Below are 17,008 nucleotides of genomic sequence, written 5' to 3' on the forward strand. Positions count from 1 at the left end.
TATTATTATTATTGCCGCTGTTACTATATATCTAGTACCCACAACAACAATCTCCACACTTGCGTAGTACAACTCTCATGCGGACCTGGCACCACCACCAACCACCGTTAATAGTAGCCAGGCCCCTGCAACCTCCCCTCTACCTTAGGCCTCTTTCCCGCTTTCTTATAGCTATTATAACTATATATCAATATCAGTATTAACTATGTATTTATTCTACGCGTGTTCCCCTAATTCTCCTTTTATTATTATTATTATTATTATTATTATTATTATTATTATTATTATTATTATTATTATTATTATTATTATTATTTTTTTTGTGGCCCTCTCCCCCCCCCCTTCCCAATCCGCCCTCACTAACCCTTTCCCCACACACAATATCCTCCCTTTATTTTGTTTCCTGTATTTCTCTTCCTATTATTACTATATATATCTGTTAATTTTTTTTTTTTTTTTAAATATTCTAAAACGAAACCACCATCCAAAATGGCGGGCGGGCCGTGCGCCACGCGGCCGCCTGTTCGCTCTCCCTAGGGCCACTGCCTCCGGCCCCAACTCCTAGCCTCCAGGCAGTCCAAGAGTTCGGGTCTCCTGAAGAGGTAAGCTCCTGGCGGGCTAACTTCCCACCGCCGCTCGCCTCACTCAATCCCCGCACCCCTGGCCGGTTCCCTCCCCCCCACCAATTCTAATCGATGGGTAAGGGAATCCGCCACCGGGGAATCCAGCCAACCGGCCCGCACCACACTCCGAAGCCGGCGATACTCGCCAGCCACGCGACCGCCCACCCGATCTCACCGGGCCGCCCGCACTCCCCGGACCCCCGGTAGACCGGGTGTCCTAAAGTGACGGCCCCGCGCGGCCGCGCTCACACACCCCGGCCAACTCCACCTCCCAACCTACAAACCCCCCGACTCCAAAGGACCCCGTCCTCCTAGGACGATCAAGCCTGTGAGGTAATGCCAGCAATCGCTCTCTCTCTCAGCTCCGTCCTCCAGCTCTGCCAAAACCGAAAGAGCAACTGCGCAGAGCCGTCTCTTGAATATATAGCCTCCCTAGTCCCCCGTCATGTGACCTCGTTGTCAGCTTCTTCCGGGGCTAGGGAAGCAAAGCAACGTCGCTCAGCTCGAGGGCGCGAAACCGCGCCCCTCCTGAGCGTGGGATCAATATATCCACTTTGTATTCAGCAGTGTAATAGAAAAATAAAGTTATATTTTTATGCATTGGGTCTAATAGGCATCTTGCAGAAGCTTTACTTGCCAGATGCACAACCATTTTGAAAATATGTTCATCTGTTGCTATTTATTTTTGCTAGGACCAGCCCTACCATTAGGCAGGATGAGAAAGCTAGGTCTTCTGTTGCTGCTCTTCTTACCTGGAGAGCAACAGGATGAAGAAGAAAGTTTCTGTATTTGGCCAGACGTTGTAACTATGTGGTCTGCAATTAAGTGCTGTCTCCAAATGGAGGCTGCACATGGGTAGATACGTGGGCATGAGATTACACCTAGCAGTGGACACTGGCCTGAAGGTAAAACACCATCATCCCATCCCCTAATTTTTGTACCATCTAAAAGGATCTGAGCATTCTAGATAAGTCAGACTTATGGACACTTTTGTGCCATTAAGATTGACTCTAATAAAAGTTATTGCCAACTCTGTATTCTCCTAAAAATATATATTTAGCATCCTGTTAGAGAAGCACAGAATGTAACACTCCACAGCACAGCACTTCATATGATCGCTCAAGCTTCCTGTTGAAAATTAAAGTACTTCTGCTGTGAATTAAAGAAACATCACGGAAAAATAACCATGCACACAACTGACTATTGTATGTGTGGTGAACACAAAGACAGTTCTGGCCATGGAACATTAAAAGTCCATATTTTTTCAAAAAAAAATCATTATTTAATTGCTTGGCTAGATTGTACACAATGCATTATAGGTGAAAACAAAATAAAAGTAAAAAGTAAAAAAAAAAGTAGCGGCACTTTAAAGACTAACTTTAAGAGGTGAAAAGCAGGGTGCCCCAGGGATCTGTCCTGGCACCTGTGCTTTTCAACCTTTTCATAAACGACCTGGAGAAAGGGATAAGCAGCGAGGTGGCCAAGTTTGCAGATGGCACAAAACTTTTCCAGGTCGTGAAGACCAGAAGGGATCGTGAAGAGCTCCAGAAGGATTTCTCCAAACTTGGAGAATGGGTAGCAAGATGGCAAATGTGTTTCAGTGTAAGAACATGTGAAGTAATGCACATTGGGGCAAAACAATCAAAACTTTATTTATCAGCTAATGGGTTCTGACCATGATGGATCAGGAAAGAAATCTTGGTGTGCTGATGGACAGCTCGATAAAAGTGTCAACCCAATGTGTGGCGGCAGTGAAGAAAGCCAATTCCATGCTAGGTATCATTAAAAAAGGGATTGAAAATAAAACAGCCAACATTATAATACCATTGTACAAAATGCTGGTAAGGCTGCACCGGCAGTAGTGCACACAGTTCTGGTCGCCGCACCTAACAAAAGACATTGTGGAACTGGAAGAGGTGCAGAAGAGAATGACTAAAATGATGAGTGGGCTGGGGCACCTCCCTTATGGGGAAAGGCATCTTTAGTTTAGAGAAAATGCACCTGAGGGGCGACATGACTCAGACATATAAAATTATGCAGGGGACGGATGAAGTGGATATAAGGAAGCTCTTTTCCCTCTCATGCAATACCAGAACCAGGGGACATCCACTCCAATTGAGTGTTGGGAAAGTGAGAACAGACAAAAGAAAGCATTTCTTTACCCAGAGGGTTGTTAGTCTGTGGAACTCCTTGCCACAGGATGTGGTAATGGCATCTGGCCTAGATGCCTTTAAAAAAGGATTGGACAGATTCCTGGAAGAAAGTCCATTGCAGGTTACAAGCCATGATGGGGATGTATAATCTTCAGGCTTAAAAGGAAGGTACTTCAAAATGCCAGATGCAGGGAGGGGTATCAGGAGACAGGTATCTAGTTGTCTCGTGTGCTCCCAGAGGCATCTGGTGGGGCCACTGGGAGATACAGGAAGCTGGACTACATAAGCCCTTGGCCTGATCCAGCAAGGCTCTTCTTACGCTCTTATGGTTTTTTGTTATGTTTTTTCAATGTGAGCTTTTGTGAGCAAGTCCACTTCATCAGACACAATGAACCCACTTGTACACAATGGCAGCTCAATAAAAATGATTTTTTTAAAAAAGAGAAAATGTACACCATGTTCTGCATTAAAAGTGATGAAGCCCACCAATCCAGGCTGCAGGAAGAAAATAAAAAGTATATTTATTAGGCACCTGATTTCTCTGTATCTGTAGACATGGTAGGTCCCTTTATTTCAATACTGCAATATATATTTATCACAAATAGGCCAATCTCTCCCCTTCCCAGCTCTGAACAGGGCAAATTTACAAACACTTCACTTGATTTTTGTCTCATTCTCAACAATACACTTTCCATCCATAATAGCAAATGACAATCTCATTGGTTCAGTGACCTAATAAATCTGTCCTGCTCACTACATTGATTCTACATATCATAGAATGAAAGCAAGCTGTATGACTTGAATCACTGCAATCAAATACTTGTGATGGTGATCAGCACGATCAGGTGGCAAAGCCATGTCAGTATCAGCATTGAATAGCAATTTGAGAAGCCAAGGAAATGCTGGCTGAACACAGACAATGCTTATGGAGGCAGAGTTGGTGCCTATTGCTTCACCAAATAATTCAATCACTTATCAGATGCTGCAGAAATACAAAAATATATTAAGCACATGTGTGACAATTTCCCAAGTTAAGGAGAATGCTTGCTTTCTGGAAATGTCCAGCAGGATAGCTGTTTTAATCTGTGCGCACCAAAAATGATGCAGAGTATCGTGGGACCTTAAAACCTAGCAAAACAAAGAAAATCTTGTTGGATCAGCTGTTAAGCAATACTAGATAAAAACTGACTAAATGTCTACTATCAGAATCTAATAGCCAGCCAGCTAATCATCATTAGGAATTTATCTTCCCTGCACAATTATGACAGGTTGACCCCTATTTAACTGCTGTGGCTTCATCCTGCGGAATTCTGGGATTTTTGTTAAAATTGGGTGCTTAGAATTCTGTGCTCAGGGAGTACACTGGAGCACTTCAACTGCTATAACCGTACAGTATAGTGTAAATGCATTCTAATCTAGAGTATACTTCATCAGATGCATGAAATAGCTATTCTGAGTTACAGGTATAGGGATAGTTGGGGTGAATTAAAAAACAGGGATGTGAAGAGAAGAAAGTGCAGATATTACGACCTAATAATTTTGTGGAAGAACACTGTTGACAAGGTAATTATGATAGGCTATACTACCTACATTTTATTACCCTCTTACTTTGTTGTTTACAATTTTATATGCATGTATCCTGTAAGCATATATATATGCTTACAGGATACATGCATATAAAATTGTAAACAACTATATATATATATATATATATATATATATATATATATATATATATATATATATATATATATATATATATATATATATATATATATATATATATATATATATATATATATATATATATATATATATATATATATATATATAGTGATACAGGTTTTCTGAGTAATTTTGGAAAATTATCCAATGCCCTAAATAGAGTGTGATCTGTTTAGCACATTTATTTGACTTATAATTACCAAGCACAGTTTTAATGTCCCATGACTCTATGAGAATTTAAATAGAAATGCATAATGTAGTTGTTACAGTGTCAGACTAGAAGATCTGGGATGGCCTGGGTTCATATCCCCAGTAGGGGACTAGCCACTGTGAGACCGTGGATCTATTATTCCATCTGATCTCCTACAAGGATGATTAGCATGCCTGCACTTTTGTATATCAAAAAGACACTGGCAGAGCACATCAGAGCTTAATTTGGCATCCAGTGTGGTATGTATATTTGTGATATTATTTTATCTACTTGCTTTCAAATAACTAACTCATGTATGTATTCCCATACACGCTTCCTAAAGTTAATCATATGGAAAATATTAATTTCATAAAATCCATCCATCCATTCATTCCATTCCATTCCATTTATATGCTGCCCATCTCTCCATAGGGGACTCAAGGCACAACCAATCTGAGTGATTCTTAAATAAGAATGTACAATATCCTGCTTAAAGATAACAGAATGACTGCTGGAAGACAAAATTTCGAAACTGCCAATATTTGATTGGAATGGAAAATTTTCTATGGCCACTTTCTTTCTTGCACACATGATTCAGAATAACACTTCACATATATCGTGAAATGGTAGCATAGGCCACAGAACCTTATACCCAAGGAGCTGTATTAGATCAGAACAAAAAACTATTTCATCCAGCATTCACTTCCCTCCCAATCATGTTCCTTGGTTGCTAAGAGGAATATTGTCTCTTATGCCAGAGCAGGGGAGGGCATCATGAAGTCTGTAGGCTACACATGGCCCCAAGGGGCACTTTTATATGCCTAGGGCACCTACATGTACCCCAAGTTAAAAAAAAAACAAATCTTAAATCCCAAATTTACTATTTCTGCTTCTGGAAGCCTCCAGGGAAGGTGCTTTTCACATTGTCCACCCAGCAAAAAACTTGTTTCTGGTCGTGTTCAGACATTTCTGGACTTCCTGTGATACAGTGGGCTCTGAGAGCACAAATTTGTCCCTGCCTCCAGACTACAGTGGTCACACCTGAGAATAACAAATAGCCACCATGTACATACAGATTGACTTATTGTCTTCATATCACCGCTAAAACAGATTTAATTCCAAACTCCTGGGAAAGTGAAAGTCATTAAATACATGGATTTCATTCTCGGTAGAGACTAGAGATGTGCATCTGATTCAGTCAGTGTGAAGTCTGACCAGCAGGTTTTATTGTGATGTATGTTCAGGGTAAAAGTTCCTGGGCTTGGGAGTGGATTCTACAGTTTGGCTACTGTCTCCTAATGCTGGACTATCCAATTAAGGAAACTAAGTCTCCCACTAAAGCAGATTAACATAACTACACTTTACAGCAGTGAAACAAATTATAGGGAATGTGAAATGTAATTGGTGAAATGCATGTACAATGAAAACAAAATGTGGCCAGAATGCAGCCTCAGTTTTTATTTAAAAAATCGAATCAATGGCACACATTTCCACTCACAAATGGGACATGAGAGCCTGTTGAGTAGAATAGAATTCAGAAGGGATGGATTAAATAAGAGAAACAAGATGTTAGTGAGGATGGGTTGGAAAAAGAGAAACACCATGATGTATTTGTTGAGGCTGGTGGAGGTGGAATGAGGCTTGTATTGGAATAGAAGATAAAAGGGATGCAGACTGTTAAAGACTGCTTGTTTACAGAGATTTCCTGCGTCCTCTCTGATTTCCAATTATTTATCCTGCTTTCTAACAGCTGCTGAGTCAGTAATCTGCGGAAAGAAGGTCTTCTGTCTTAACTTCATTAATAAGACTATAATGTCCCCTGAGATATTTCCCAACTATATGTGTTATGACTTTGTGACCTAAGTCAGTGGCTCCCAACCTTGGATCTTGATAGGTTCTTGGCCTAAAACTCCCAGAAGCCTTCATCACTAGCTGTGCTGGCCAGGATTTTTGGGAGTCATAGTCCAAGAATACCTAAGGACCCACTGGCCTAAGTTATCTCTCATCTTGGGTGTACGGCTCCATCTCTTCTACACTGCTATTGAGGTGTACATACTCAGTAGGCTGGCTTCCTATGGTTCATGAAATGCCATATCACCACAGTTCGGGTTTAAGGGATGACAAATTGGGCCCTTTTCGAACATGTTTATGTACTTCCCAGTAGATACAGCAGTAAACAGCCAATGAAGTCCTAATGTAAGCATACTCTTAGTAGGATACAGCAGTACTTAATATCCATAATAGCTGCCACTAGTAGATTTAATAGAATTAGCAATACCCTTAGGAGAATTGCTGTGAACAAAACTGTGATAATCTCAAATATTAAGAAATGCTTGGCAGTAGCATTTCAAAACACTGAGCTTATAATGTGGACTTTGCAACAATTCAGTGATTAGCCCATGTCTTACCACTTGACACTCAAATTATGCACTACCTGGAGGGCTGAGAGGTTTTAAAATAATAAAATATAAAAAAAATTAAATCCAAACTACCTTTGACAGTCTATATACAACTAGGAGAAGAGCAAGTAGGGAAAAGCCTGTTTAGGGTTTCCTCCTACAAACACAGTTTTTAGTTAACCCCCCCCCCCCCAGGCTTTCTAAGCTCCTTTCCCACCAGGCAGTTGAAAGGACTAAAGGGAAATAATCACAAACAAGCTCTCTCATAATTCATTCCCAGAGCTGGCAGCACCGTTCTAAATCCCTCAGCAGGAGAGTGGAAGGAACCCTCCATTTACTATGGCCTAAGCTCATTCAACACAAGATTTTCTTCCTCCAAATATAAATTTACTGGTCTAGAACATATCAGGTGACCATGAATAGTGAGTAGAAAAAAAGAGATAGTGTAATGCTAAAGTGTTTACTTGGAGTAGAAGTTATGGAACAATGGGCAGTTAATAAATAAATAAATAAATAAATAAATAAATAAATAAATAAATAAATAAATAAATAAATAAATAAATAAATAAATAAATAAATAAATGGAATGTTACAAATGCTGTAAATAGATAATCAATGGCAAAGAAAAAAATCTGACAGACGAAGGAAGTGGTGAAAATGCTACTAGAAGAAAGAATTCTGCACCACCGATACCTTGGGAGGGTTTGTCTTCAAATAACAGGTCATAGAGACCAGCAACAGTTGGCACTGTCTAGGTTTTGAGAAAGTGGAAGGAAGGAAGGAAGGAAGGAAGGAAGGAAGGAAGGAAGGAAGGAAGGAAGGAAGGAAGGAAGGAAGGAAGGAAGGTAGGTGATCACATTCCCATTGAGCAAGATGAGGTTTCTACTTCAGGGCCATGCACCGCAAGCTACATTCTTCTTCAGAGATCCTCAGAGCACATCTACACTGGTTCTTTTGGACCAGGCTATTGTGGACAAGCTGGGTTTCTTGGGGTTGGGTGGATATGCAATTTTTTGTGATCATCACATCCAAATGATTTACTAGAGTTCAAGCAACCCTACTTGGTCCACCTCTTTCTGAAATCATGAAGTGGCTGAATAAGTGAGCTACTTCAGGATGTCATCAAATTGAACACTTTCTCTGCTTCTTGACAGAGGAGCAAGGGGAAGTGATTTTTTATAGACTTTGGTAGAGCATTGCTAAGGCACTGCATAATAAATAAATACATAAATAAAAGAAAGAAAAATAATATTTTCTTTGGTTTATTTAAAGGACCAGTTGAGAAACTGCCCACAGCCAAACTGTAGATTAGAAACCGAGACACCTGTTGCTTAGTCCAGTTGTAATAGAATTAACAATAGAAGCCAAAGCTGCTTCTGCTTCACCGGAAAGTAACAAGTTGATAAAAAAAATGAAAGACAATAATAAGACAACTATAAAACAGGCAAAAATGTCTGTCTCTAGCTTTTTATAGCTTCTTTCCATCTTTTCTTTTTAAAATAAAAACCCAACAACAGCAGCATTGAATCAAATTAACTGCAGATCCTTTATTTAAAGTAAATTAGGGTCTGGGCTGGATGGGAATTAAACATGCAGTGAATAGAAAAGTGAACCTGGAAAATTAAATGATGTGCAATGAATATATAATAGGTTTCTGTTTTCAGAAAAGTGTGGAAAAATAAATATTACATGCAAGAGCAGGCACCACTGAAAGTCTGGAAATCTGAGTGTCAGATTCTGGCATGCAGAGAGAATGAGGTGTATGACAAAGCCTTAAAAATCTGATTCATATACAAAGGTCTTCTGGTGCTGTGTAAACTACTTTACCTGATTCATAGAAACAAACAATAAAGCAAGGTAGGTGAGAATTTTGGGGTGTATTTTGTAGACCAAATACTCCAAAAAGCACACACAGAGAAGCATAGAATTCAGTGGGCACAACTTGAAAATTTAAAAACCTGAATGTAGGAGAAAGTGAAAATGACAGATTCACCCACTGAGGCAGAGGGCTTAGCTTCTAACAGTGTGGTTTCAGATCCTTGTGCGTGTGGTCCTAAATTAGACTTGTCATATCTTCCCATCACCACCACCACCACCATGAGGAGCTCATCTTTAAGATCAACATAATACAGCATGGGCTTCTCAGCTTCTGGCCACCCTGTCAAAGTGTCCACAGAGACAAGACAAGACTTAAACCCTTTATGTATGTTCAGTTCAGTGAAATTCACCTGCCATCAGGCACCTGGCAGTCATCCCTTCGGCTGTGTTCCCTAAGGGGCCTCTTCTAAGCCCTGCATGTATTTGCTCACCAGTTTTTAAAACAAATTCTTCTCTACACGCTGAATTGTTCTAAAGTTGCACACATCAAGTAATGTGCAAAGATGAGCAGCGGCTTCTTGTATCTTGAACTGTATAAATAGAGTATGAGCTGCATGCAGTCAGAAATCTCTCTAAGGGCTTTGTTTTCTTTGGTGGCATCTCACTGTTTTTTAATATATGACATACATGATTTATGTTAACACAGAAATCTCAGTTGTTCATCCCATGGGCCTGATCATCTCTTGGGCAGGTCTGGACCTAGCATGAGCCCCAATGAAAACATCCTTTCAGGCATCAGGGTGCTGAAGAGATGGCAAACTGTAGCTCTCCCCCACTGTTGCCAGTGCCTCAGAAGGATCCATTCTGATTGAGAGGGTGGCCCCTATAGAATACTGTCCAGAGACAGCCCTTTGTTCAATGGAACTAAATAAGAATTTGTTTCACAGAGTTTGTCCACAATTTCTGCCAGGTGGCTGGTTAGAAGTTTGCTAACAGTAATTCTAAATGTAGGGACTGGAATAATAATTAAAACATACTTCCCCTTCACAAACTGAGACACCATTTATATTTTCCTATTTTGGGATTCCATACCTTCTCTAGCTACCGGAGGGGTCCTGCATGCAACTCTTTCCCACTTCTTACCTTGTTTGCTACTGTTTCGCCACTTGCTTCTTTTATTTGTGAGCCCAAATCCTATTATGTTTTTATGCTGGTGTAAGAATCATAAATAGAGATGGGGACATTTTGGCTGTTCGTCTTGACAAACCATGAACCACAAATTTCCCTGGTTGAACCAACAAAACATGAATCGGTTCTTTGGTTCATCAGGACAACTAGTGGCTGTCTTAAAAAAGAGAAAAAAATGGTCCCAAGCCGCTGCAAACTGCCCTTACCTCCTTCCTCTGTCACCTCCTTATCTTGGCCACCACCCATGCCACCACCACCCATGACACCACTGCTGTGGCCTCTGCCACCACTGCCATGTTTGCAAAGATGGTGGCTGCCCTTTCATCTCTTCTTATTTATCAGGGTCTCCAGAATTGATGAATAAAAAGGGACAAATATTCCACAAATCAGCAATTTCTGACAAATACCATGATTATTATTTTTTTTATTGGCCCCCATGTCTAGTCATAAATCTCAGCAGTGAATTGCTGCAAATTAAGAAATCAATGGATGGAGTTGCTGTTGCTCATCAAGTTGCATGTCTCAAGGTATGACACCAAATGCTTACACTGTCTAATTATATTGCAGCAATTTGCCATTGAAATGTATGTTGAGTGCATTACACTAGTATGCATAACTAACTGGATTTTTTTTCTTTGTCATTGATTATCTATCTAAAGCATTTGTAACATTCCATTCATTCATTCATTCATTCATTCATTCACTGCCTCTATGGCCAGAGACCACTCTAGGTGATTTACAAAACAAAAGAAAACAATAATCAAACATCATAAAACATAAGTAAACATAAAGATAGCCATAAAATAAAAATAGACAGTCAAATTATTAAAATACATTATAATATACAGCTAAAAGACCTCTGAAATGGCTTACAGATTCAAGACAGTCCCTGCCCTTGGACTAACAACTTTAAAAAACCAGAGAGAGAGAGAGAGAGCAAAATGAAGAGAGACTGAAGAGGGATGAGGAAAAGACGAAATGTTGGCAATCCTTGCTCAAGTCCTTTCAGCAATCTGCTGGGATGTAAATAGTTCAGATAGTCAGATGAAATGGCTATTGTTAAGTGCAGGGAGAGTTGAATGCAACTGGAGGTTCTATCAGCTGAACTGTTTCCCTTCTCCCTCTGCTACCAAGAGGCAGATTCAGCACATTTTAATTACCCTCCTTGCTGGGCAGATTATCTCCATATTCTGGGGAATCATTTATTTGGTAGAATGACATCATGGCACTATGTAGTTAATAAGATCTGACTGTGTGGTGATGTCAGGGAAAAAATCCGGGAAAAAAATCCTTCATGTACCTTTGCTGTAAATATATGAGGAGGGGACATGGGTAAAATGGGGAATTAACATGCTCTCTGTTTTGCCATATTCTGCTACCAAGTTCCACAACAGAACACAACTGACAGAGTCAATTCCGTAGTCTTGACATTGGGCAGCCACATTTTCTCCCCTCCCTCCATAAAAGGAACATTTTTGTGCTCTTTTAAACTGTTTCTGCAAAGTTATTTGTCTTCTATGTGGAATGCCTTATCCGTATGGGATATGATGCATCTAGATTAGCCTGCAGACAACATATTGCAGAGATCAAGAGGCAACATGATCTAGGCATAACCTCCAACAGTATTCTAATCATCACGTGATGTAAACCAGCTAATTATTTTTATTTTTATTTACTTTCAATACAAAAGCACAGCAGGGCTTTCACTCTTTTCTGACTAATGCTCTGCCATCAGCTGTCCAGGAAGAGAAGTTTAAAAAGATCCCATACTACCAACACAAATGTCTTTGTAACTGTAAAGGAACAGAAACAATAACTCGTATTCCTTTGCATTGACCTTTTTATATTGATATATGGAAAAATTATTGAACCTTGCTTAAAATTATTTAAAGTCAGCTTCTTTATGGCATTCAGAAGCATATCACACCCTTATATTGCTTTTGGAGCAGAATATAATTATATTGATTAATACGACAAAATGTTATGCAGTTGCAGTCAACATTTATGAAGGAAGGATTTTAGTAAATTTATAATTAGTCGTAGTCAACAGCAGCATCTTTCTGAGAGGGAAACACATTCAGTACTAACTAGGCCACTAGGAGGTATCTAGTTATTTTATTTTTATGTCTTTAAGGTGATAGTAACTCAGGTCTTAGAGTAATATATTTAATGTATTTGTGTTTTATTTGTATTTCAGATATTGGTCCTTGACTGTAATAATATTTATCTATCTACAAGCTTGTAATCTGGTTTGTACTATGTCAGGAAATGACAGTGATAGTGACATTCACGGCATTTCAGGCAAAAAGATCGTAGAGGAGAGGAAATACTATATTGTTTTATTTTATCCTTCACTGCACTGTAACCTCCAATTTCAAAAATAAAACAAAATTACACTTATTAGCCTGATTTGTTAGAAAGCATTACATTGATTCCCTTTTTTAAAAAACAATCTACTTTTATGGCTATGTTTTATTATTCTAATATATATTTACTAACAAAACATGCATTGTTATGAAGGCAAATGCCTTTGGGAGACATTAATCCTACTATTTTTCATTTCTCTCCTTCCCTCCCCTGCTCCCGCATCTCATCCCTTTATTGTAAGATATTTTTCTATCAGTAAGAGTGTTATTATCCATACAGTTAGGATGGCAGTCCTGTGTACAGATGTTAAGATGACTGTTCATCAGGAGACAAGACGATACTGTTCAGTGGTTCAAGTAAAGAACACTAGCTGTGTTTTGTATTACACAGCACCATGGAGTGCAATAGCCTGTAGAGCACATATGAGAAAACCTAAGACCTTGTTTTATCAGATCTAAGGATTATTTGTTCAAGCATTCTGTCATACAGCAGACAACCAATTGCTGATGGAAAGCCCCACAAGCAGGATATGAGTTCAACTGCACCATCCACCCCACGTTGCCAAGCAAATGCTAATACAGAGATATATTCCCTCCGATACTGGAGGGAATACAAAGCCATTCTGACCAGCAGCTTTTGGCGGTCCAGATGTCCATGGCAAGGGTCTTGTTCAATATTTATTGACTCAGAATTGGACCTGCAGGTAAGCCGCCACAATAATCTAATGAGGCACAGACTGTGTGCATGGTTGCATGTAGCTGGCAATTCAGCAGATCAACATGGCACTTTCTGTAATTTGGCCCCTGTGTGTAGATAAATATTGAACAGGATAAGGGGCCATGACTTTATCTAGACTGCTTTTCAATCTGTCCAAGCTGACAGCCATCTTGTGGAAGTGAATTTCACAGTTTAACTATATGTTGTGTAAAGCAGTGGTCCCCAGCCTTGGGCCTCCAGATGTTCTTGGACTTCAACTCCCAAAAATCCTGGCCAGCAGAGGTGGTGGTGAAGGCTTCTGGGAGTTGTAGTCCAAGAACATCTGGAGGCCCAAGGTTGGGGACCACTGGTGTAAAGTACTTCCTTCTGTATGTCTAAAATGTCCCATCAGGTTAGTGGAGAACCTGACTTCCAATATTATGGCAGAGATAATCTGACTGGGGTTCTCTACCATAATCCCCGTCAGGGGATCAATAAAAATCAATTTTAACCAATGAGTAGAATAAGCTGTCCTCCTCTATCCTAGCTCTTGTGTGACCAGAACAGTCTTTGCGCTTGAGGACTTTCCATGCAACCAGAAAACCTGAAAAACCCAATTTGCTAATCACATGGAGAAACTCTAGGCATAGAGCCAGTTCTCTTCCTCAGACTTAGCTCTCAACACAGGAGAGCTAGGATGGGTGGGACAGCACTATCCTGCTCCATCTATTAACCCTTTTATTGACTGCCTAAATGGGACTTAATTCCTATGTATTTGCAATGAAACATAGATATAAAGTGTGGTGTAGTGGATAGAATGATGGACTAGGATTGTGGAGACCAGGGTTCAAATCTCCATTCAGCCACAGAAACTCACTGGGGGAATGGATCTGATAAAACCACTCCTTAAATATTTCATTTACCTTGAAACCTTATAAAGGACACTATAAGTCAGTTCCAATCTAACAGCACGTAACTAATTGTGTTTTAGAAAGACAAAAATGGGGAACAATGTTCTACAGATTGAAATGCAACTCAAATCCAGCTCTGTGCACAAAATGGTCTTTCAGAATTGCATTCAGATTGACAGGAATCCACTTGGCTCCTGGAAGAGAAATTGCAATATTCAAATCATGGGAACACAAAATACTATTTTCATATGCAAAACTTTACAAAACCAAATGGCAGAGTGTAACTTGAGTTAAATGTGCATACTGGAAGTGGAACCTATGCTTATGTATTCACTGCAGGATGTGCTGTATTGTCCTTGAAAGATGCCTGTGTGAAAATATGTGACATGTGTAATTAAGACAAGGAGTTTTCAGCACAGCAAACTGTGTCACACAAACAAATTCTGAAATTCCAATGGATTTTTCTATAGAATCTCATGGTGCCAGGAAAAAAAAATGCTATCTGCCAACATTGGGGAAAGTTGCCCTTCCCTGTTCTCCAGGTTTTAAAGGAATAATTCACTTTCCATATTTTCTCCCTAAAATGTGCTTTAACAAAAAGACCTGTGAGGTCTCTTCAGGAAGCTGAGCCACAGGGGCTTCCATACATCTACTGAGAGTTTATAATCTACTGTATAGGCAAAAGGTGTGGGAGACTCACTATAATATCTTTGGAGTCCACGATTCTCTCCCCCCCCCTCATTATCCTGAGTCAATGATTAGACTTCATGCCATGTGCCCACTAAATGAGCCCTCATCAGATGAGGACTCAGGCCCCTTCAAAGGACTCTGTCTTGGAACCTACTGGCAACGAGTGTCCAGGGAAAGCAAATTCTGTTTTTATTCCGTTAAGGGCAAAAGTCTTTTTCATATTCCTTTCTATTTGCTAACTGATTGGCTGACAGAAATCTACCTTTGCACTTCTTGTCCCACAGGAACATCCTATATGCTTTGTCATGAAGGTGAGCTCACATCTCTTGACAGTTCCCGTTCTTCTCTCTTGAGCATGACAAGAGCACTACTCCAGCCTGGTTGATTAAAAATTGTGCTGAGCTAATTTATTAATTCCATTTCAAGCCCGGTGTATCTCTCCACAACTCCTTCCTGTGGATATTAACAGATTATAGATTGCTATAATTATTTCTCTAGAAGAGCTGTGAGATGAAATTCTTTTGCTCAGTGAGCAGAGGGTGCCTGAGGAGACTGCAGAACATATTTGCTGAGGAAGCACAGGAATGAACTGGAGAGCAAAGAAAAGAAGGGGAATAACAAATGCAGCAAGACTGTGTTTTGCAAAATGCTTTCTAGTAGTTTTCTTTTAGCTTTAGTTTTATGGGATGTCCCGGTCAATGAACTGCAGACTATTAAATGAATATATGTAAATGTCATGAATGTAAATAAATGTGAGAATCAACAAGCACTATGCATTTGGGGCTTTCACTGAGGGAAACCCAAATGAACAGAAAATGGTGACAGGAAGGACCTGTGATTGTTTGTTTCTTTCTTTAATAAAGTATCCTAGTAGCAACAAAAGAAAAAGAGGGGAAATGTAATGGCACAGCAATTCTACGCATATTTGTTGCTGTTATGTGTTGTCCAATTACTTCTGACTTATGATGACCCCTTGAATAATAACTTGCTCCAGTTCACTAAGCTGTTCAGCTAGTTACTGATCTGTTGCTCTTTTTCGTGTGCTGTCAAGTCAGAACCAACTTATTGTGACCCTAATATGGTTGTCAAGATAAGTGATATATTTAAGGAGTGATTTCACCTGTTCCACACCCCCAGTGAATTCCCATGGCTGGGTGGAGATTTGAACCCAAACTTCCAGGTGCATCACTCTATCAACTATAGCACACTGGGTATTTGACTTGTTGAACTAGCCCCTAATTATTTGTCTTTCTGGCAGTGAATACTATCCCTAAGGGTCTCTGCCAACACAGTATTTCAAATGAATCTATTTTTAATTCCTGTCACCATTCTTCCCTGTCTTGTTTTCACACAAGAGCAGTCAGCACATAGATTGGCAATATGATATTTGGTGCCTCTTCCTTTTCCGAATCAAGCTAGAATATCTGGCATTCTCACTACATATATGTAAAAGTTTATTGCAAAATCTTGAGAAGCACTTTGCATTTTGTATTGGTCCTATAGTTACTGTGCTGTTTAGTCACTAGTTTCTTTAGGACTGGAATTATATTTAATCCAGTGTTTCCAGTCTGTCTATCATTGTGTATTTCTTCCATATTTTTAGCATATTATTTTTAGGGCTATCTACACCTTCTCAGGTTAGATCACTGGCTGGGGCTACTTTTTTTAAAAAAACACAACTAGAATTGCTTCTTGTTTCTGGCATGTGTGATTGCTGGTATCAAACCAAAGTGGCATTGTTGAGTATTTCCTGGGGGGGGGGATGGTGATGTATTCAGCAGGTTGTTGCATTACAATGTGCAGTGCAAAAAGCTCCTTGTGTTCTAATCTTTTTTCTTATTTTTTCTATTGAATCTAGTGCTGTGTCACTTGGATAAGCCAAAGATAAGTCACCCCAACCAGTCAGCATTATTCTGCTATCAAAGGGATGGGAAGGCAGGGAACTCTTCCCCCTTTTCAGTCATCTGTGGGCAACAACAGGGAAACTGCCTGGCTCCAGGATTCTGGGAGAGTGCAGACAGAGCAGGAGGAAAATCGAGGGACAGAGTCTCTGGATTACATATAGTGTGTCAGCCAAGGCAGGCCCTTAACAAACTGCAGGAGGATCACTAGGAAAGTTGAGCTTTCCTAAAAGTGAGGAGAGGAGACAGCGGAGACTTGGTTTGAACCTAATTTTAAAAAGGGAGACTGAGCATGCAGAACTGGCAGGGGTCTCTGAAAGACTCGATTCTCCCAGCAGAGGAATGTG

The sequence above is a fragment of the Pogona vitticeps genome, chromosome 1, assembly GCF_051106095.1.
Source record: "Pogona vitticeps strain Pit_001003342236 chromosome 1, PviZW2.1, whole genome shotgun sequence".
Lineage (NCBI taxonomy): Eukaryota > Metazoa > Chordata > Lepidosauria > Squamata > Agamidae > Pogona > Pogona vitticeps.